This window comes from Rousettus aegyptiacus, unplaced genomic scaffold (assembly GCF_014176215.1).
Source record: "Rousettus aegyptiacus isolate mRouAeg1 unplaced genomic scaffold, mRouAeg1.p scaffold_m13_p_4, whole genome shotgun sequence".
NCBI lineage: Eukaryota > Metazoa > Chordata > Mammalia > Chiroptera > Pteropodidae > Rousettus > Rousettus aegyptiacus.
The window spans coordinates 83,877,495-83,895,338 of record NW_023416307.1 but is presented as its reverse complement, the minus strand read 5'-3'; the positions used below and the strand labels follow the sequence as shown (position 1 = coordinate 83,895,338).

Genomic DNA, 17,844 nt, shown 5'->3' with positions numbered 1-17,844 from the left:
GATAATAATCTGAGTGGTAAGTTCATAAAAATATTATAGAGTTTGACATTAAGTGCATACTTAACATGAAAAATAAATTAGTAATTACAGATATATTTTATACATATTACTAAACCATCATGTAAATAATCATTCTTTATAGAAACTTTATTTTCAAGAAGAATTTCTTTTTTTAATATTAATTTTTGGTTAGATTATTTTACCTATTTTATCATACTTCAGTGAGAAATTGAAAGTTATCTTCAAGTTTTCCAGGAAAATACGTGTTTCTAGCTATTCACATGAGAAAGCATTTTGTTGCATGTTCATAATTTTCATAATTAAGTACCTGAAGTTTAAGTATTCTAACATACATCTTCAAAATCCAAAGAATTACATTATATTCTTTCAGTTAAAAATTAGAATATTTCTCAGTTCATAGTACAGCCTCTCAAAATTTAAAACCTTGCCTTAAATTATATGTGTTTAAACTCAAGTTTAAAGACTAAGCATAAAAATACATAAAAATGGACAACAGGTATGAAAAACAATATTTGCAGAAAGTATTATTGCTGTTAATGTCTATTAAAACATGGTTGATCCTTCAATGAAATGAATAAGTACTATGCAAACGTTAGAAAAGGTCATGGCTATGCTAATTCATACAGCCTTCATGTTTTCAGGGTGGTGTATTGCTTTAGATGAAATATTCTCTGACCCAAATAAGTACAATTTCATCCCAGTTGGCTAGAGCAATTAAGGATGTATGTTTATTTAAATATTGCACTTTTCTTAACCTTTTCCAGAATATTGGCCATGAACGGGCAGTTTACCTTGGGATGTGTTTTAGTGTAACACCTCCAAAGAACAAAGCTTTCTGATACGGCAAATAAAATCAAGGGCCACAGTTTAGTGCATGTATCTAAATCTCAGACTTGAAGAAAAACATTTCATCTTACATAAACACATTTAAAAAACAGAATAATTGAAGATTTCGATAATAGAAAATTAACTTAGAGTCCCAGAAATGTTACCAAAAACTCACACATCTTTTATAATTAGACACACATTGCTTTTTATATGGCTGTTAAAGTACATATTTTTTTCTGATATGAAAAAATGTTTTTTCACTTTCCTTAATTTGTATTCTTATGACAAATGAGGCTGCTACAGATATTGGTGTAGACTTCTCCTGCCCCACTGCCCCATGCTAAGATGCTGCCATTGCATTAATACAATAGGTCAATCATTTGGTGGGCATCATGTCTTTTAAAAAAATTCCCACACTCAGATGGCTGTCAATGGTGGTGCCAGTGAACCGTTATGTAAAGCCCCCCAAACACTTTGTAAACTGGAATCTCTGAGCACAATAGTAAAGTTCGGTGCTGGAAAGAGATAGTGTACTGAATACACAATACTGAGCTTTGTCTGATTGGGGCTTCTGTTAAGGAGAAGGCTACTTAATCTCCCCATTTGCCCTGGGGATTCTAACTGTTTTAATGTGTCCTCTTTGAAAGTCTGTGAACTGTGGAATATATGCTGGTAACAACTTTCTTTGGGGCTTTCCTTGGAAAAGCCCAAAGCTGCCAGCACAAGAAAGCTGACACAGTGGTGCTAACAAACACAAAGGGGACCTTTAGCTGTTTGTGCAAACTGCCTGGCTAAAGTTTCATGTCATGCCTCGAAGAAGGATCTGATCCTTTGGCTCATTTCATAGGAATCTAGCTTTTGTAACAGTGGAAGGGATAGTTTCTTCATAGAGTTAGGAAAGAGTGGGAAAATTTGAAGTGACATCAAGAACGTCTGTGATACTTAAGGTAAAGGATAAAATTATGTAAGACTATTAATGACGATGACATTTAATACTATATAAACAATTATCTTGATTGATCATTTATTCAAGTTAAGGCCATTTTTAGGGCATATCACTTTCTTAAACAGGAAGTGTTGGTGAAATGACAATTTTATTTTTCTATTATTATCAAATATTATATGTATACCAAAAAATATTCAATAGAAAGCTAACTTCAATGTGACCTTTTAAAATACATTTTGCAATATATAAATGTATCCAATCAGTTATACACTTTTAACTTTACAATATTTTGTTCCAATTACATCTTAAAGCTGGGAATAAATGCAAAGGCTTTTAAGTAATTGTATTTAAAATACTAATTCACATTTTGGAAAATGATTTATGTCATTCAAGAATATACCTAAGATGTTAAAAAGGAATTCCACAGCTAGGATAGCTAATTGTTTTAACCATTCAAAGAACATTCCTATTTGATGCTTTACTTAATTTACATGAGCCAATCCATCAATATAGTAGAATTTTGCCATCCAGAAAAGTCATGTATTGTCTATAGGAGATCTTCTATTTACATGTTTATAATGCTTGTTAAAGTTTGTGCAAATCATATGTACGAGTGAGTGCAAAGTAGGAATTTTAAGACTGAAGAAATAAGGCTGTATTTTTACAATCATAACACCCAATGAATTTTGTAATATTGGAGGCATTATAACTTTACTATATGATAATCACCATATTGATGAAGATAAATTTTCTTAAAATGAAGAGAGTAAATATCTAACAGAGTTTTGAATTAATAAAGTGAGATACATGAAACCGCACGCAGAAGTGTTCATGGTGAATAAAAGTAAAGGGTCCTGCGCCTCATATTGTGATTCTAAATCCCAAATCTCAGCTCTTGCAGATGAGATATTCCTGTTAGTTGTCTTCTTGCCTGGCCCAACTAACACTACCCTCAGATTCCTCCTGACCACCTTCTCCCCTCCAGCCCTCTTTGGCCACTGTATTCTGACTTGTGTAGTCTGGAGAGAGGCATGCTGAACTTATTTAAGCTCTCTGAGAATGACATCTTTATCTCATGTCGTATATTGTTATTCTACTCTAGTACTGTTGATTTCTTTTTTATTTTTATTTTTTAAATTTTTTATGACTTTCAAGAATGCTTTATATAAAAATTGGGAAAATGTCTCTAGTTTACTTCGGTTTGTAAAAAATTGTTTCATCTGTGAATAGTGACTGAAAAAAGTTAGAAATGAACAAGAAAAAAGAAAAAAGATTTAAGGTAATTGGTGTATAGACAGAAAACAGGAATGTTGTAACTTGAATATGTTTTGGTGTTTTCAACTGTGGTGATTTGTGAAGAGTTTGTAAGTAATTTATTGTTGTACTATATATCTATCTGTAAATTGATCAGCAATAGATTCTAATTTATCTAGCTACAGCCTCTCTCTCTCTCTCTCTCTCTCTCTCTCTCTCCCTCTTTTTTTCTTTTTACTTAAAAATCACAAAAATATTGGCTAGAGAGAAGTTTATGTCTGAAAGTATAACAATCTGAGACGAAACAAAAATAAACATTTAAACACAATTTTTTAGCACCATGTTCAAACCAGTCAATTTTATTCTTCATGATCATGGCGTCTCCCTGTGGGGTAAATATCCAATTTCATTTTTAACTGAAAATTTTCTCTTTGGGAAATGGTAGGAACTGTAGCCCAATCCAGCTTAACCTCAATGTTCTAATTTCTTCCACATGGGCCAACGAGTGGTAAAGCAAAGTACAGTAGGGGGAAACGGAGAGACTTCAATTGTGCAACTGAAACACGCTTTAATTCACATATATTAATTCTATGATGAAGGAAAGTTCTCATAGGTTCTCATCTGGAGTCACAGGTACCTTTGGAGAAAATTCACCAAATGAAGACTTTCATAAAGGAAATTTTCATTCTGGTTCTCAGCCAAAGTCTGGGAATTTGCTTTAGTCTTGTACAAGAGCAATTTGCTGCCATAATTGTTTCTTATCTTATTCTGATCTCCACAATAGTCTAGGGAATTCTAGTGTTTTTCACTTTGTAAGCTTGAGCTTGAAAACACTATTCATTTAATTGCATAAGCTGACTCCAGAAGCAAAAGTTAATAACTTTAACATTTCTAGATTGTTATGAGGTGGTCTAGTTTATTATCTGAAAGCATTGACATTTGCTGGATTTAAATTCTGATTTTATCATATATTAGTTGTGTGACAATGGGCAAGTCATTTAATTTTTTTAAATTTCAATTTCCTCATCTGTGAAATGAGAAAAATAAAACTTATCAGGTTATTATGAATGTTTACATTAGCTAAGATTTAGTGAGTGCTTTTTATGTGCCAGGAATTTTCCTACACGGTTTCTATATATTCTTACAACAAATTTATGATGTAGGTTCTATTATAGTTCAGTAATATTACAAAAATATGCCCAAAGTCACACAAATATTAAATTGTAAGCTGAGTTTTGAGCCCAGGAATTTGGATTTCAGAATTTATTTTCTTAAACACTAAGTCAGATTCTGCATAAAACTCACTTCAAGGTCCCAGGACAATGTCTAGTACACAACAAAACTCAATAAAAGTCAATTATTGACACTAGAATTATAAAATTCTGAAAAACCTGCAATGCTGTTTGATGAGATAGGAAATTGACATGTTTATGTATTTTCTCATAAGAGAAATAGTCAATATTGAACACTATAAAATTATAAATTAATTTAAATTTAAAATTACACCCTGAACATAACAACTATAAATTTATTTATAGCAAATAATATCAACTGTCAATATTTAAATCTCTACTTAGAAATATTATTTGAAGCCATACTTTTTTTGCATGGATGCAAGAAGCACTGTTTCAGAAATATACCCTTTGAAAGTTTTTTAATAATATAGTATTAATGGAAGCATAAAGATGAGTAATTTAATAAAAACTTCAAATTCAACATTCTGCTAGTTATATATTTAAACAAAGTGAATGCTTAAATCATTGATATAACATAATTCGAGCACTTAGAATTAAACTAATTTTTGGTGATGATGAACACTTCTATTTAAGGTATTCACCCTGATATAATCTTTGCAAGTTATCTTAATCCACAGAAATTTAAAAATACTAATATACATAATTGGAACATGATTTGTCAACACTAGTTTAATTTATGTTGTTTGGGCAAAGTAAAGTTTTGGCCTCATGTGTTTTCATGAAAGAGACCTGATCTCAGATTCATTTTAAAGGACTGATGGGCAAGTTTTGGCAGTGTAGAAACAACAAATATTCTTTTTCAGATAAGATTTCACAAGTAGAATCAAAGTAAGAGGACAGAGAAGAGTTCTCCCTGATATGTGGCTGTAATGCATGAGAGTAATTAATTTGAGAGTTCTGAGACTAAAGACTTTGTACAAATAGCACTAAAGCAATGAAAAGCTGCTTTCTCTTTGTTTGGAGGATGATGAAAATTCTGTTTTTAGTGACTAATAAGTAGAAAAATATAATATTTTTATCATATGGAAGAAAAGAGAAACAGAGTTTAATAACCAAATACTAAGAAAGTATACATAAAGCTAAAAATTCATATCTTAGGTAGTTTAGCCTCAGAAATAACTTTGTTAGTCAAAATTTCAGTAACTAATGGTGAACGTAGTATATCACCTCTATAACTAAGGTCATACCTATATTTTAATTAATGTCATGAAAAAATTTTTTTAGAACTTCTATATTCATTATAAAAACAAATGGTAAGAGCATATTATCGGCCAGCTAACATATTAGATATTGGGAGTGCAAATATCAATAGAATACTTTTGTAGCCGTTTAGTAGTTCCCAATTAGGTAATGAGCAAATAGATTTGCTCTTGTCTAAGTTATTATGTAGAATTTATCCAGGTCCAAAGGACAATGATTTTACACTCAAAGAATTCTTCAAAGGTTTCTAGTAACAAAGAATCAAAGGTAGTAATACTAATGCATGCAACCAGATTGGGTGGTGACCACAGGGCAGTTCTGTAGGATAAGATCTTCATTCAACACAGTCTTCTCAGTATTTTCTTTCATTGCTTGCCACTAAAAACAAAACTCTCCCAGAGAGCATTAAATTGCCTAAAAAAAAAAGTTAATTCGTTCTCTGGTTCCTAGTAGTAAAATTTAATGGCACTATTTCCTGAATTTTTAAAATACTTGGTAATGTAGCTGTTGAGATTTCTAAATAGGACTCTTCTTGTTTCTTATCGATCTGACAGGAACTCATATATATATATATATATATATATATATATAATATATATTTATTTACATATATATTATATATATTTATATATAATATATATAGTGTTTTGAGAATTATATCTGTAAATAAATAAATATATATAATATATATAATATGTATATATTTATTTACAGATATAATTCTGAAAACACTATATATATACTCAAAACACTATATATATATATATAGTGTTTTGAGAATTATATATATGTAAATATGAAATAAATATATTCCATATCTATATGGAATATATTATTAAATCTATTTTTAAATAAAAGGAAAGAACCCACATAAATTGATAAAAAAACACACTAAATTAAAAAGCAGATCAGTGATTACTGTTTACTCTATGAACATAATGGATAAATTTGAAATGTGTTAAAGTAGATCTTTTGAGTAGGGGTTCAATAATAGCTCTTTTCAGAATTTTAACCATTTTAATAGGTTTTTTATAACATATCAAAAAATGTAAATGAATATAAAATTATATATTTAGAATCTCGTCTTAAAAAAATTAAACATTTACATCATTAATGTGTAATTATATCAACAGCAGCTGATTATTAGGATGTACATATTACATTTTTGCTATAGTTCAATAAGTAGATTATGTTGATCTTCCATAAAAAGCTTGACAAATTTCTACAGGGCATATTATATTATCTGTAAGAATGCTTCACCCAAGATAAGCTGTTGAGGCTGCTCATAGAAATAATTACATACACATGGCTTTACATGCCGGCTGAAGAGTTTCCACTAGAGGGAGGTCACTAGGAAATGCAGCGACAGTTCCATGCACCAGTGAAAAACAAGAAGTGCAAACCTCATTTCCTCTGAATCAGGCTTTCCCCTCTCCTTACTAATATATGTCTTTAAGTGGAAAAAAGTGATCTTTTATTTTTATATTCATATATATCAAAACTTATTTAAGAATAAGTTTTTCATTAGGCAACAATTAACCGTGTTTTGTCGTCACTTGCATTAAAGAGACCCCTCCATGAAGTCTGTTCTCTTTCTCTACTTTTCATCGGAACATTTAAGAAACTAGTGATCAAACATATTTCTTATAGATTAGTGAGAATTTTAAAAGAAATGTGAATAATGCACTAAAATTATCAAACATTTTAAAGTCTACTTTTAATAATCTCTTAGCTGCTAGTACCATTATTAGAAGTTATAAAAATAATCATATTTAGTAATCGGGGATTAATTCTCATTGTGTAATTAGTCATTCTAAAAACTAAAAGAGTTGATGCATATTAAAGCATAGAAGGAATTCCAGACATTTGTCTATGTCAGAAATAATTCAGAGACATAGTTCTCTTTATAAAAACTGAAAAATAAATAACTAGTTTTTAAATTATTAGTTATAATTTTATTACTGCATACAGCAATCAAATGAGGTGAGCCAGAAGAGAAATCTTCCTTTAGGAAAATAAGCAGGATTTATACAAATTAGAGATAAAAAAAAAAACTCTAAAAAATATTTTATAAAGTTTGTTGACATTTTAAAGATTTTACAATTTCATTAGACTAAATATTCTGTTTCATTCTGGAAAGAATTACAGATTATGTTCCTTAATTTAAAAATATTAACTACATATTAAAAAGTGATGTTATTCTATATTTGCTATACATTAGACAGTTGAGAATAATAAATAGCTAGTTTTAAAAGGTAATAAAAAGATGTTCTCTTATTTAAACATAAAATGTTCATTTTAGGGATTATAGTTTTTAAATATAAACCTATGATGCATCGATTTAATATAAACAGTACTGTTTCTAGGTTGTTTTCTTTAGTTACTTCAAAATTGTTAAGACTTTAATTATATAAAAATAGATTTCCAAACTTTTAATGATCTGATTATTAAAATATAATAACCCTAACCAATTCTTTCTCTCAAATAAGTGACATGAATTACTTCAGCATGCTCTTTTTTTTCCCCCTCTCTCCCTCCCTCTCTCTCTTCTTTCCTTCCTTCCTCCTCCTCCTGTCCTCCTTTCCTTTCCTTGTTTCTTTTCTCTAATTATCGGGTGGAAATGGAAGCTAAAGTAAGTCGTTGATTTTTCAAATTTGAATGACTAATAAAAAATGGGATAAGCTAAGGGTAAATTTTATAGAAAACTGCATCTTTTGTTTGAGAGAAAGTATAATAATATGTTTAAGTAACCCAACTCATTTTAATCCACCCAAGACAGTATTGATAACTATATTTATCAAGTTTTGAAATATTGCTGAAGCACTTCTTTCTAAAGATGTGTTAATTAAGTGGACATTTTTATGATTTGCTGGTGCCTGGGGTATCCCAATTTACATATGTTTAAAACTTATTTACTGTGGTTGTTGGTGGGAGTTCAACAATTTTGGAAAGAAAAAAGGTTCTTTCTGTCGCCTTCTGTCATGAGAACAATAGCATCACAATACTAAACTCAACTAGTGTTCATGACTGTTGTGTTCAATTTCACACTAAATTTGGTCTCTTTCTCCTGGGGCAAGACTTTAATTCTGTTGGTTATTTGATATGGGAAAGCCCTCTGTCACTGAAATATCTGCTATGTGATCCATGTATAACAAAATGACTTTTAAATTGATTTAGAATTATTCATTATAAACATCCACTATCTTGTTAAATTGGATAGGATTGATTTTTCTCATAAAAATTATTCAGTTAAAGCTAGTGTCTTAAGGCCTCACTGAACTGTAACTTTGGTCAGAGAACATATCAGTATGTAGAATGGTTTAAAGAAAGCTTATTTTATCTAATAAGCCATGTAGAAGATAAATTGTAGTTATTTGAGTTCACATTTTTCAAAATACACAAATTTATACCAAAGGTGTAAAAAATAATACGTTTAAATTGTATATTTTGGATTGTTTGATGTAATTATTTTTAAAATAAACACAGCGAGCGCATTATAAAGAGAGAAACAGAAAAAGTAAGATGCATGCCTTTAACTCTAATTAACTTGATTAACTCAATAACAACAGGATTTCTTTGCCATCATCAGAACCTTCAACATTCTGAGCAAGGTTAGTGATATTTTATGGATATAAATTATATATTCTTTTATAGAGAAAAATTATTTGGTTTATAAATAATAATAACCAATTATTAATAAAAAAGTAATCATACTGAAGGATTCTTATTTTTAGGAATGCTTATGATAGAAAACCAACATTTTGATTCCCTGAGATACCTGCGTGTGTGTGTGTTTGCAAAGCATATTTTACTCGCTTAAAATTTAAGGGGAACAAAACTGAAAAGTCAATTTAGTAAGATTATCTGAAAAAAATTAGTGGGAAAGAATTTAATATACAATGTAATATCTGAACTATACTATGATATTTGTTTTCCATAATAAAATTTAGTGAAATATTTATCACTTTTAGAGAAGTCGATTTTATTTTTAAATATATTTTAATTTCTTTTATAAAAGTCAAACTGTATTACCAATTAGCAAAACAGAACCTATATCCTGATAAAAAAATCTGAACTTCATTTAAATTTCCTTCACATTTTTTACACAAATTATTATTTATATCATGTACCCAATGCTTATTCATGAAGAAAATTCAACTAGTAGAAAAAATATAAATCATAATGAAAGCTGTCACTGAAAATTTCTAAACCCAGTGAACACCACTGTATTAGATGAACAGCTACTTATCTTACTTTTATTATCTCTCTAAAAAAATGACATTTCCAATGTTAATGAATGAAAATGTACACTATTTTTTTAAATAGCTATTTTACTAATTTACCATTATTTATTTAACTATATCCTCACTCATCGAAATTTAGTTTGTTTCCAGTTTGCCACTCACTCTCAATGTGACATTTTTAGTTTTATTTTTAGTAACTCTTATTGACAGTGCCACCAAATAAAGTACAGAATACAGAAACCGAAATAGTTAATAGACTATACTAACAACAGTTCCCCAGATGAACCTATGTACAATGAAGTTTTGAGACCCTCTGGACTTAAGATTGGAAAGAAAATGAGAAAGCAGAGAAGAAATAATTAGAGAAGCATGAGGAGAGCTAGAAGAATCCTAGAGAAAAATCATACTTTCCTGCCCCCTTGAAATTTTGCTTTACCATCTGATTTGCTTTGGCTGATAAATATAAATGTAAGTGAGATGAGTCGCTTCTGGGCAGTGGCTTTAACGGCAGGATATATGTCACTAAATTCTATTTCTCCTCTGGCAATACAACACAGAGAGTTTGCTCCATCAGCCTGAGACCTGAAAGTGTGATAAACTAAAATATATAAGTGAGGAATAAACAACCTTGTTATAAGCTACATAGATTTGAGGGTTGTTTATTACTGTATCATATCTCAACACTTTCTGATATATATATATATATATATATATATATATATATATATTACTTTAAAAAGAATGAATAAAGAAAAGCATATCATATGTAAAACAAAATTCAAATAAGGTAAAGAAGACTGATAGATGTCTAATGAATTTTTCAGTGATAAGGTCAATAGTGCCTTAGCAAGAGCAGTTTCAGTATAGTGGTGGAAATATATGTCAGAAAGATTAATTATCCTGTAAATCATCAGGTCTCATTTTGTTCATTGAATGTGGCAGTTCAAATTAGAATTTTATGAATTTGAATTATAAAGATACATCTTCCAGAGAAAATTAAAAATAATAATATTACTGAAAGTGTTGCTTTAAGTGCTCAAGGACAGGCAACCCACTTTTATTTTTATCAATTTTATGAAAAAATGCTTATCTTTAGTAATATTCTTTCGAGAAATGTTTACCTCAAAATTTGTTCAACTATAAATTCGATTTTGGGGAGGAGGCAAGGATGGATTCCAGACTTAGCAAATATGAAGAAATGAATATAGTTAAGGGATTTCCAAATGACTCTTTTTGGGATAGGGTTCCATAGGTTAGAACACTTCACTCTTTTATTCAGTCAACAAATATGAAGTAGCTACCATAAATGAGTTATTCTCAGGTACATTGAGGTATTCAATGGAGAATGATCATACATACTCCAGTCAAGTGAATTTCATGAAATTAACATGAACATTTTAAAGTTCAAAATGCAAATTTTCTCTTTTTAAAAATTTTTATTTTTCTATTAGAGTGGACATTCGATATTATTTTATATTAGTTTCAAGTGTACAACATAGTAGTTTATATAATTAACAAAGTGACCCCCCTGATTAGTCCAGTACTCATCTGGCACTATACATAATTATTAAAATATTATCAACTATCTTCCTTATGCTGTATTTTACATCTCTGTGGCTATTTTTCAAAATGCAAAATTTTAATGTCTTTTTTATATATAAATGTGATGATGATTTTAAAATATGTAAAAATTTTGATACTCCTGCCTTCAAGAGGTGGTGCTTAATGTTCTTCCACTTGAGTATGAGCTAGACTAGTGACATATTGATTACAAATAGAATACAGAAGAAATAATAGAATGTGATTTCAGATATAAAGACACTTAAAATATATTGTAGTTCTCTACTTGTTCTATTTCTCTTGGATCATTCACTATAGGGAAAGCTAGCTACTATATGTTGTGAAGATACCCATGAAGTCTTATAGAAAGTTGCACATGGGAAGGAGCTTAAGCCTCTAGCCAACAGCCATGTGAGTGAACTAGCTTGGAATACAAACCGGCAGCCCCAGTTAAGCTTTTCAGGTGATTAAAGCCACCACTGGCATCACTGCAACCTCATGTGAAACTCTGAGCCTATTTTAAGTTTCTCCTGTATTCTTTACCCTCAGAAACTGTAAGATAATAAATATTTGTTTTATAAAGCAGTTAAAATTTGGAGGTAATTTGTTGTACAGCGGTAGGTAACTAATACACTCATCTATTAACCAATGTGTTGTATACTATGAGTTTTCTCTCTCCTAAACACAGTATTACTACAAACATAATTCAATTGATTCCTTAGTATGTCGAAGATCTTTACATAACATATACACATTCTTGCATATTTTGCATACTCTCCAAAATAAATTATAGACTGATATTAAAATAATTTTCGCTTTAATTAAACTCTAAAACCTGTTTCAGAACTTATTTTAAGTGCTTCAAATAATATTATTTTAGGAAAAGTCATCCCAATTTAACTGAGGAAATGCTATCTTAGTAGAATGGTATGATTTTATTTCTAGAATCTTATTGATCGATAAACATAATTAAAACTTCGACACTATTAATAGAAGATGTTTCTATTTCTGCTTTGACTGAAGAATTCAATTTCTGCTTTGACTGAAGAATTCAGCTAGATAAATATATCTAATATTAATTATGTGCATTTATAATTACATTCACCTAGCATGTATATAGTGGGAATAGCTTGGTCTTGAAACTAGAAAAAGCTGGATTTGAATCTAGACAACCTGCCATGTTCTGCATATTAGGCAAGATCCTTTTCCTGTTAAACTTTTGAATTTTCACAAAAGTCTGAACAATTACACAAACTACATACACATCTTGGCCTAACTCAATTCCTCAGAATAACTTTACTGAGAGCCTTAAATAGTTGTCTATTGATGTTACAGGTCTTTAACCACTGACACAGTACAGAAAATGTAGGCACTTGGCTATGTATATTTTCCAAGGATGTAGAGAGTTCAGTTCATCGAGTTCATTTGATTTTCAAAATAGGTTAAATATCAATGCATAGAAAAGACCTTTCTAGCTTATGTAAGTGTTGTTCATGACATTCTAAGGTTTTACGAAGATGCGTGTCATGATCAGCCTCACCTTTATTTCGATGAGCAAAGGAAGAGACAAGGGAAGACTGAGTAGGCAGAATTTTGGGTCTTTAGAGAAACTATTCTCTCTAATATAGTAGATATTAAGTACTCAGTTTAATACTTATCACCTTCTGATTTCTGATATCTCCCCGGAATTACTCTTAGTGCTTTCTACATGGATAAACTTAAGTGACCAAGTACAGGCTCATGAGTAGATTGGAATCCATGTCTCATTTTCAGAGTTTTATCCAGTAGATCTCTGAGCTAGTTGCTACCATCATGTCCCTCTGTTCCTACTGCCATTCTTAAGTTTGGTTTTTACTCTTAGAAGAAAATGAGAGATTGCCTTTGAAGACACTACACCATCCCCTAGTCCCATCTACACTTGGGTTGTAAGCATCTTATCGGTGTTTACAACCCAATCAATCTTAAGTCTCTGGGGAAGGTAAACATGGACTTTCCTTAAAGGAAAATTAGATAGTCTTATTATAGATATGATTTAGTCAAACAGTCTGGAAACGAGCAATGGCCAGAATGGGAAAGGAACATGTTTTGCAGAAAAAAAAGATGAGATTTGTATTTGACATTATAAAATAAAAGGGCTTAGCTAAGCAGAATAATTACAAGCATTGAAGAAGGAATGGGATTTGGGTTGCTTTATTCCCGTATTTCTTTTCAAAATGCTAATTAGGTGTAAAATATTCAATTTTAGTTCCAAAAATTAAGGTCAATTTCCCATTACTGGCCTTTGAAAATTACTTTAATCAATAAATCTTACCCTAAAGAGCTGAAATACAGATGTAATAGACATTAATAAGAAGATACACATAGTCAATAATAAAAGTATAGCATAATGTAGAAATCTGCTGTTAGAGTCCACATGAGGACATATTTATAAACATATTCACAAAGACTTACAAAAATATTAAAAGTGAAGCAAAGATGCAAGTAGGTAATTTCTAAATTATTTATTTATTTTTAGAGAGAAAGATTTCATTTATAAATTATGAGCGTTATCTGAATAGGAAATCTTGGTCCTTCATGGATTCCAATTTCAAAAACTATTTCTGATTCTGAAAATGGAAGTATAGTACTGCTTTTTTTTTCATCAAGAGATGAAAACATGCTTTATTTCAAGCAATGTAATTCATATGTTCATTAAAAGCAAAATAAGGAAATGCTGAGAAAATACCTTTGAAATAATTGTGTGACATGTGGTGTTTTGTTTTCGGAAAACTAACCTATTTCCACTTGTAATTTTAGTATTGTATAATTAAATGACTGTTTTTCAAGCCAGTTTAAAACTACTTCTTAGAGACAAAAGAGCAGTGCATTAATTCACTAAGGTATACATTAATAGTAACCAAGAAATCAATGAGTATTTCAGTGTTTTGTAAAAAAGACATTGCCTGAAATCTGTGAGAAAAAGCACTATTAAATAAAACTGTACCTTTAAATCTACTCCTAATTCATATTTAGACATTTTCTTTCTCATAACCTTCTGAATCCTTAATATTCTATTATGTATTATAAAATAATCACCAGTTTTAAAAAAGGTGAATTATCAGAATTTTGATTTTTCTTGGTCCTGATCAGTCTGTGGATTAAAGAATAGTTCTAATCTATTTCAGATTATTATAATAAAATATTTTTGCTGTTTTCATATAGGAATTTCTAATCAAGTATGATAAATTAATGTGTACACTATCTAGAGAGCAGAGACCAGCTGTCCTTCCTTCAGTATACTTAGAAGAGTTAGTCACTGTAGAGAGGTGAAGACAATAAAGTTAGAAAAAAATGGTTTGATGACTGAGAATTTTAAAAAAAAACGTCTCTTCATTCTCATATTCTTTTGTGACAACACAGATGAGATTTATAGGCTGAGGAATGATCCATATGTCAGCTCACTTTCCAATCTTACAGGCTTCTACAGATGAGGACAGGTCAATATGGAAATTCCTTACTTCTTGTTGTCCTTCTGTTGAACTGGAGTTCCTGATGTGGCTTTTTTAGAGACAGTAATCCTTGTATAGAATTTTCATTGTTAGACAGTAATATTATATTCTAAGAGAAATTTTAGGAGCAGTACTTCCAATACTGGGTTCTCATGGTCATTGTCTCACTGTGACCACACTGATGACATAATATATTAGGCATGCTGAAAAAGAACCATGATATTGACATATGGGAGGAATATTCTCAGGGGCTGTCTGTCTCAGTGTAGATTATTTACCCTTAAAGCAAAACACACATGGTCCTGGCCTATGCCTGTTAAGTATTTACTGAATCTAGATGACAAAGGTTACACCCAGTGGGAATAAATTTTTAAACTATGTAGCATGACTCTATATAAGAAACAGATGAAATATTTTATGTGGCCTTAGAACAGATTAAACAGTGTTCCACATAGTTGTTAATGTATAGTAAACCAGAAATAGTACATTTGAAAGAAGAATAATTTTCTTTTCAGAAGGCCATTGAGGAGTCTTTTGGCTTCCTTTTTAATTAATCGTTTTCATATTTATTTCTCTTTGTTTTATACTTTTTCATGTTGTCATTGTCCAGAAATAGCAACCACAAATGGACGAATATACAATAAAATGTCTGGTCTCACAATTGTCTGCCTCTATAAATTTTCCTAACAATCACTATAAAATATCCCTATAATAATGGACAATAAATATGTTGCATTTTCTCTGCATTGATGATTATGCATCACAGAGAACCAATGAAGACATTTTTCTAATGAAATATGGCTAATTTTCCTGTTTATATGACAGAAAGAAAATGCAAACATTTAACACTCTTGTTTTCTCTTCCAAGCACTAATCTTTGTCTCAACTGAACTTTAAAAAAGATTACTCAACATTTTCGTTAAAAATACCTTTGCTCTACAAATAATAAGGAAACATATATTTTTTACCTCTACATTGTTTTGTTTGTCTCAAGGTACACTTGCACTTTTTTTTTTTTTTTAGATTCAATTAAATAAATAAAGCACTCAGCATCACACACTGTATTTATGTATTGGTTATATTAAAAATGAATAAGAAGTAGCCTATCCTAGCAGTGAAACTGGGTATCATGTATTCTGAGAGGAAAAAATAACTCATTTGTGTGTATTTTTCATTCTCTCCCTATAGAGGACGAGGAACAAATTAAAAAGAGATATGTAAATTTGATGTCAGGGTGATTAGATGCTATACTAGATTTTGGGCTGCTTGTACAAAGTCCAGGTATGTGAGGGAAGAAATACAATGAATTTAAAAAGTCTTAAACATTGAAACAACCTAAGTGTCCATCAACAGATGAATGGATAAAGAAGATGTGATACACACACACACACATATGCAAACACAGAGGAATATTATTCGGCCATGGAAAGGGGGAGACCTATTATTTGTGGCAAAATGGCAGGCATTGATAGCAGTACGCTAAGTTAAATAAGTCAGGCAGAAAAACAAATACTGTATGATCTCACTTATATGTGGAATCTAAAAACAATAAAAGAAAAACAAATTCATTACGAAAGAGACCAGGTATGTTGTGGTTACCAGAGACAGCGTGTATGGGGAGGTGTAATTAGATGAAAGTGGTCAAAAGGTACAAACTTCCAGTTATAAGATAAATAAGTACTAGTAGTGTAATGCACAACATGTTTACTACAGCTAACACTGCTGTATAGTGTATATGGAAGTTATTGAGAGTATTAATCCTGAGTTCAACATTTTTTCCTTTGTGTGTATGTGTGTGTGTCTTTGTGTGTATATACATGTGATTATGAAAGTTAATTAAACTAATTGTGATAATCTTGATGTAAAAAATATGTAACTCAAACCTTTATGCTGTACGCCTTTAAACTTACGTAGTACTGTATGTTAATTATACCTCAAAAAAAATGGTAGGGGGGGAAAGAAATACAAATAAAAAGTTTTTAAAAAAAGTTTTAAAGAGAAAGAGGCATGTTCACCAAGACAAAAAAAATTTACTCTATGTTATATAGCTTTGCTTGTTCCACTACTGAGAAACAGGGACCTACAGTTAAGAAAACACAAAAATTGAATAACACCACATACATTTGGGCACCATCATTGTTTTTATATTGAAGGCAATGAAAAATACATAACATTATTGAATGTTTATTAACTATTAAGCACTGTACTGAATAAGTTAAAAATGTGATTTCAGTTAACTCTCACACTGTCTTTTTGAGATAGCATTTTACCCCCTTTTATAGATAAGTTATTTCCTTAGTGTCATCCATTTAGATGGAAATCTGTCTCACGCAATCTCATTCTTATTTTTCCACCGTGGTGGCAAGAAGAGTGAATAGCTTAGGAAGCTGAATTTAAGGATGTAATAGCTGGGCCAAGAGCATAAGGATCAATAAAACACTGCAAACAATGAATAAATCTCCTTCCAAGTATCCATCATATGATCTTATCTAAATTGGGCCTGACTTTGGCTTAGTAAACTGAAATAATTTATGTTAAGTGACAAATAAGAAATGTTCATCAAGTCTTCAAATATCTATTTGAAACCATGTTCTGGGGATTGTGAGCTTTTGTGGTCATCCAATCCTTATGTATTCTAAGATTTGTAATAAAGACATTTCCAAGATTTAAGCAGAAGGTCACTTTGAAGGGAAGACTTTGAGATAAGACTATTGTTTAAACTCTTAATTAGCAGATGGGTCCCTTTGAAAAGAAGCTTGAGGCACCACTGTTTTGTTCATGAACACAAGAGACATTTCTTCAGGGATAATCTATAATTTACAGGATCTTGAAAGCTGGTTGGATAAACTGAAGGTTTAGCACCTATGGCAAAGAAGAGGGGGGTGGTCCTTTTTTGTAATCAGGCACCATGCCAATCTAGCAGATGGTCAGAGATATATATTGAAAGTACTTGTGTATTATGTGAATAGAGTGGCTTCCAGGGGCAAGGGAAGAAACAGCTTTACCATGATTGGAGACAGGAACTCATTTTTAAAACACAGACATAA

The 17,844-nt window shown here is 30.6% G+C and overlaps 1 protein-coding gene and 1 long non-coding RNA gene across 9 annotated transcripts in view; one reads left to right on the top strand and one right to left on the bottom strand.

Annotated features, from left to right (window-relative positions):
- Positions 1–17,844, bottom strand: part of ROBO1 (roundabout guidance receptor 1) — a 1,005,278-nt gene that overhangs the window by 417,001 nt on the left and 570,433 nt on the right. The gene's annotated exons all lie outside the window — the stretch shown is intronic.
- Positions 1,705–17,844, top strand: part of LOC107502374 — a 73,528-nt gene continuing 57,388 nt past the window's right edge. The window contains exon 1 of the long non-coding RNA XR_001594965.2: positions 1,705–1,796. This is a non-coding gene — a long non-coding RNA (uncharacterized LOC107502374). The remainder of the gene's footprint in view (positions 1,797–17,844) is intronic.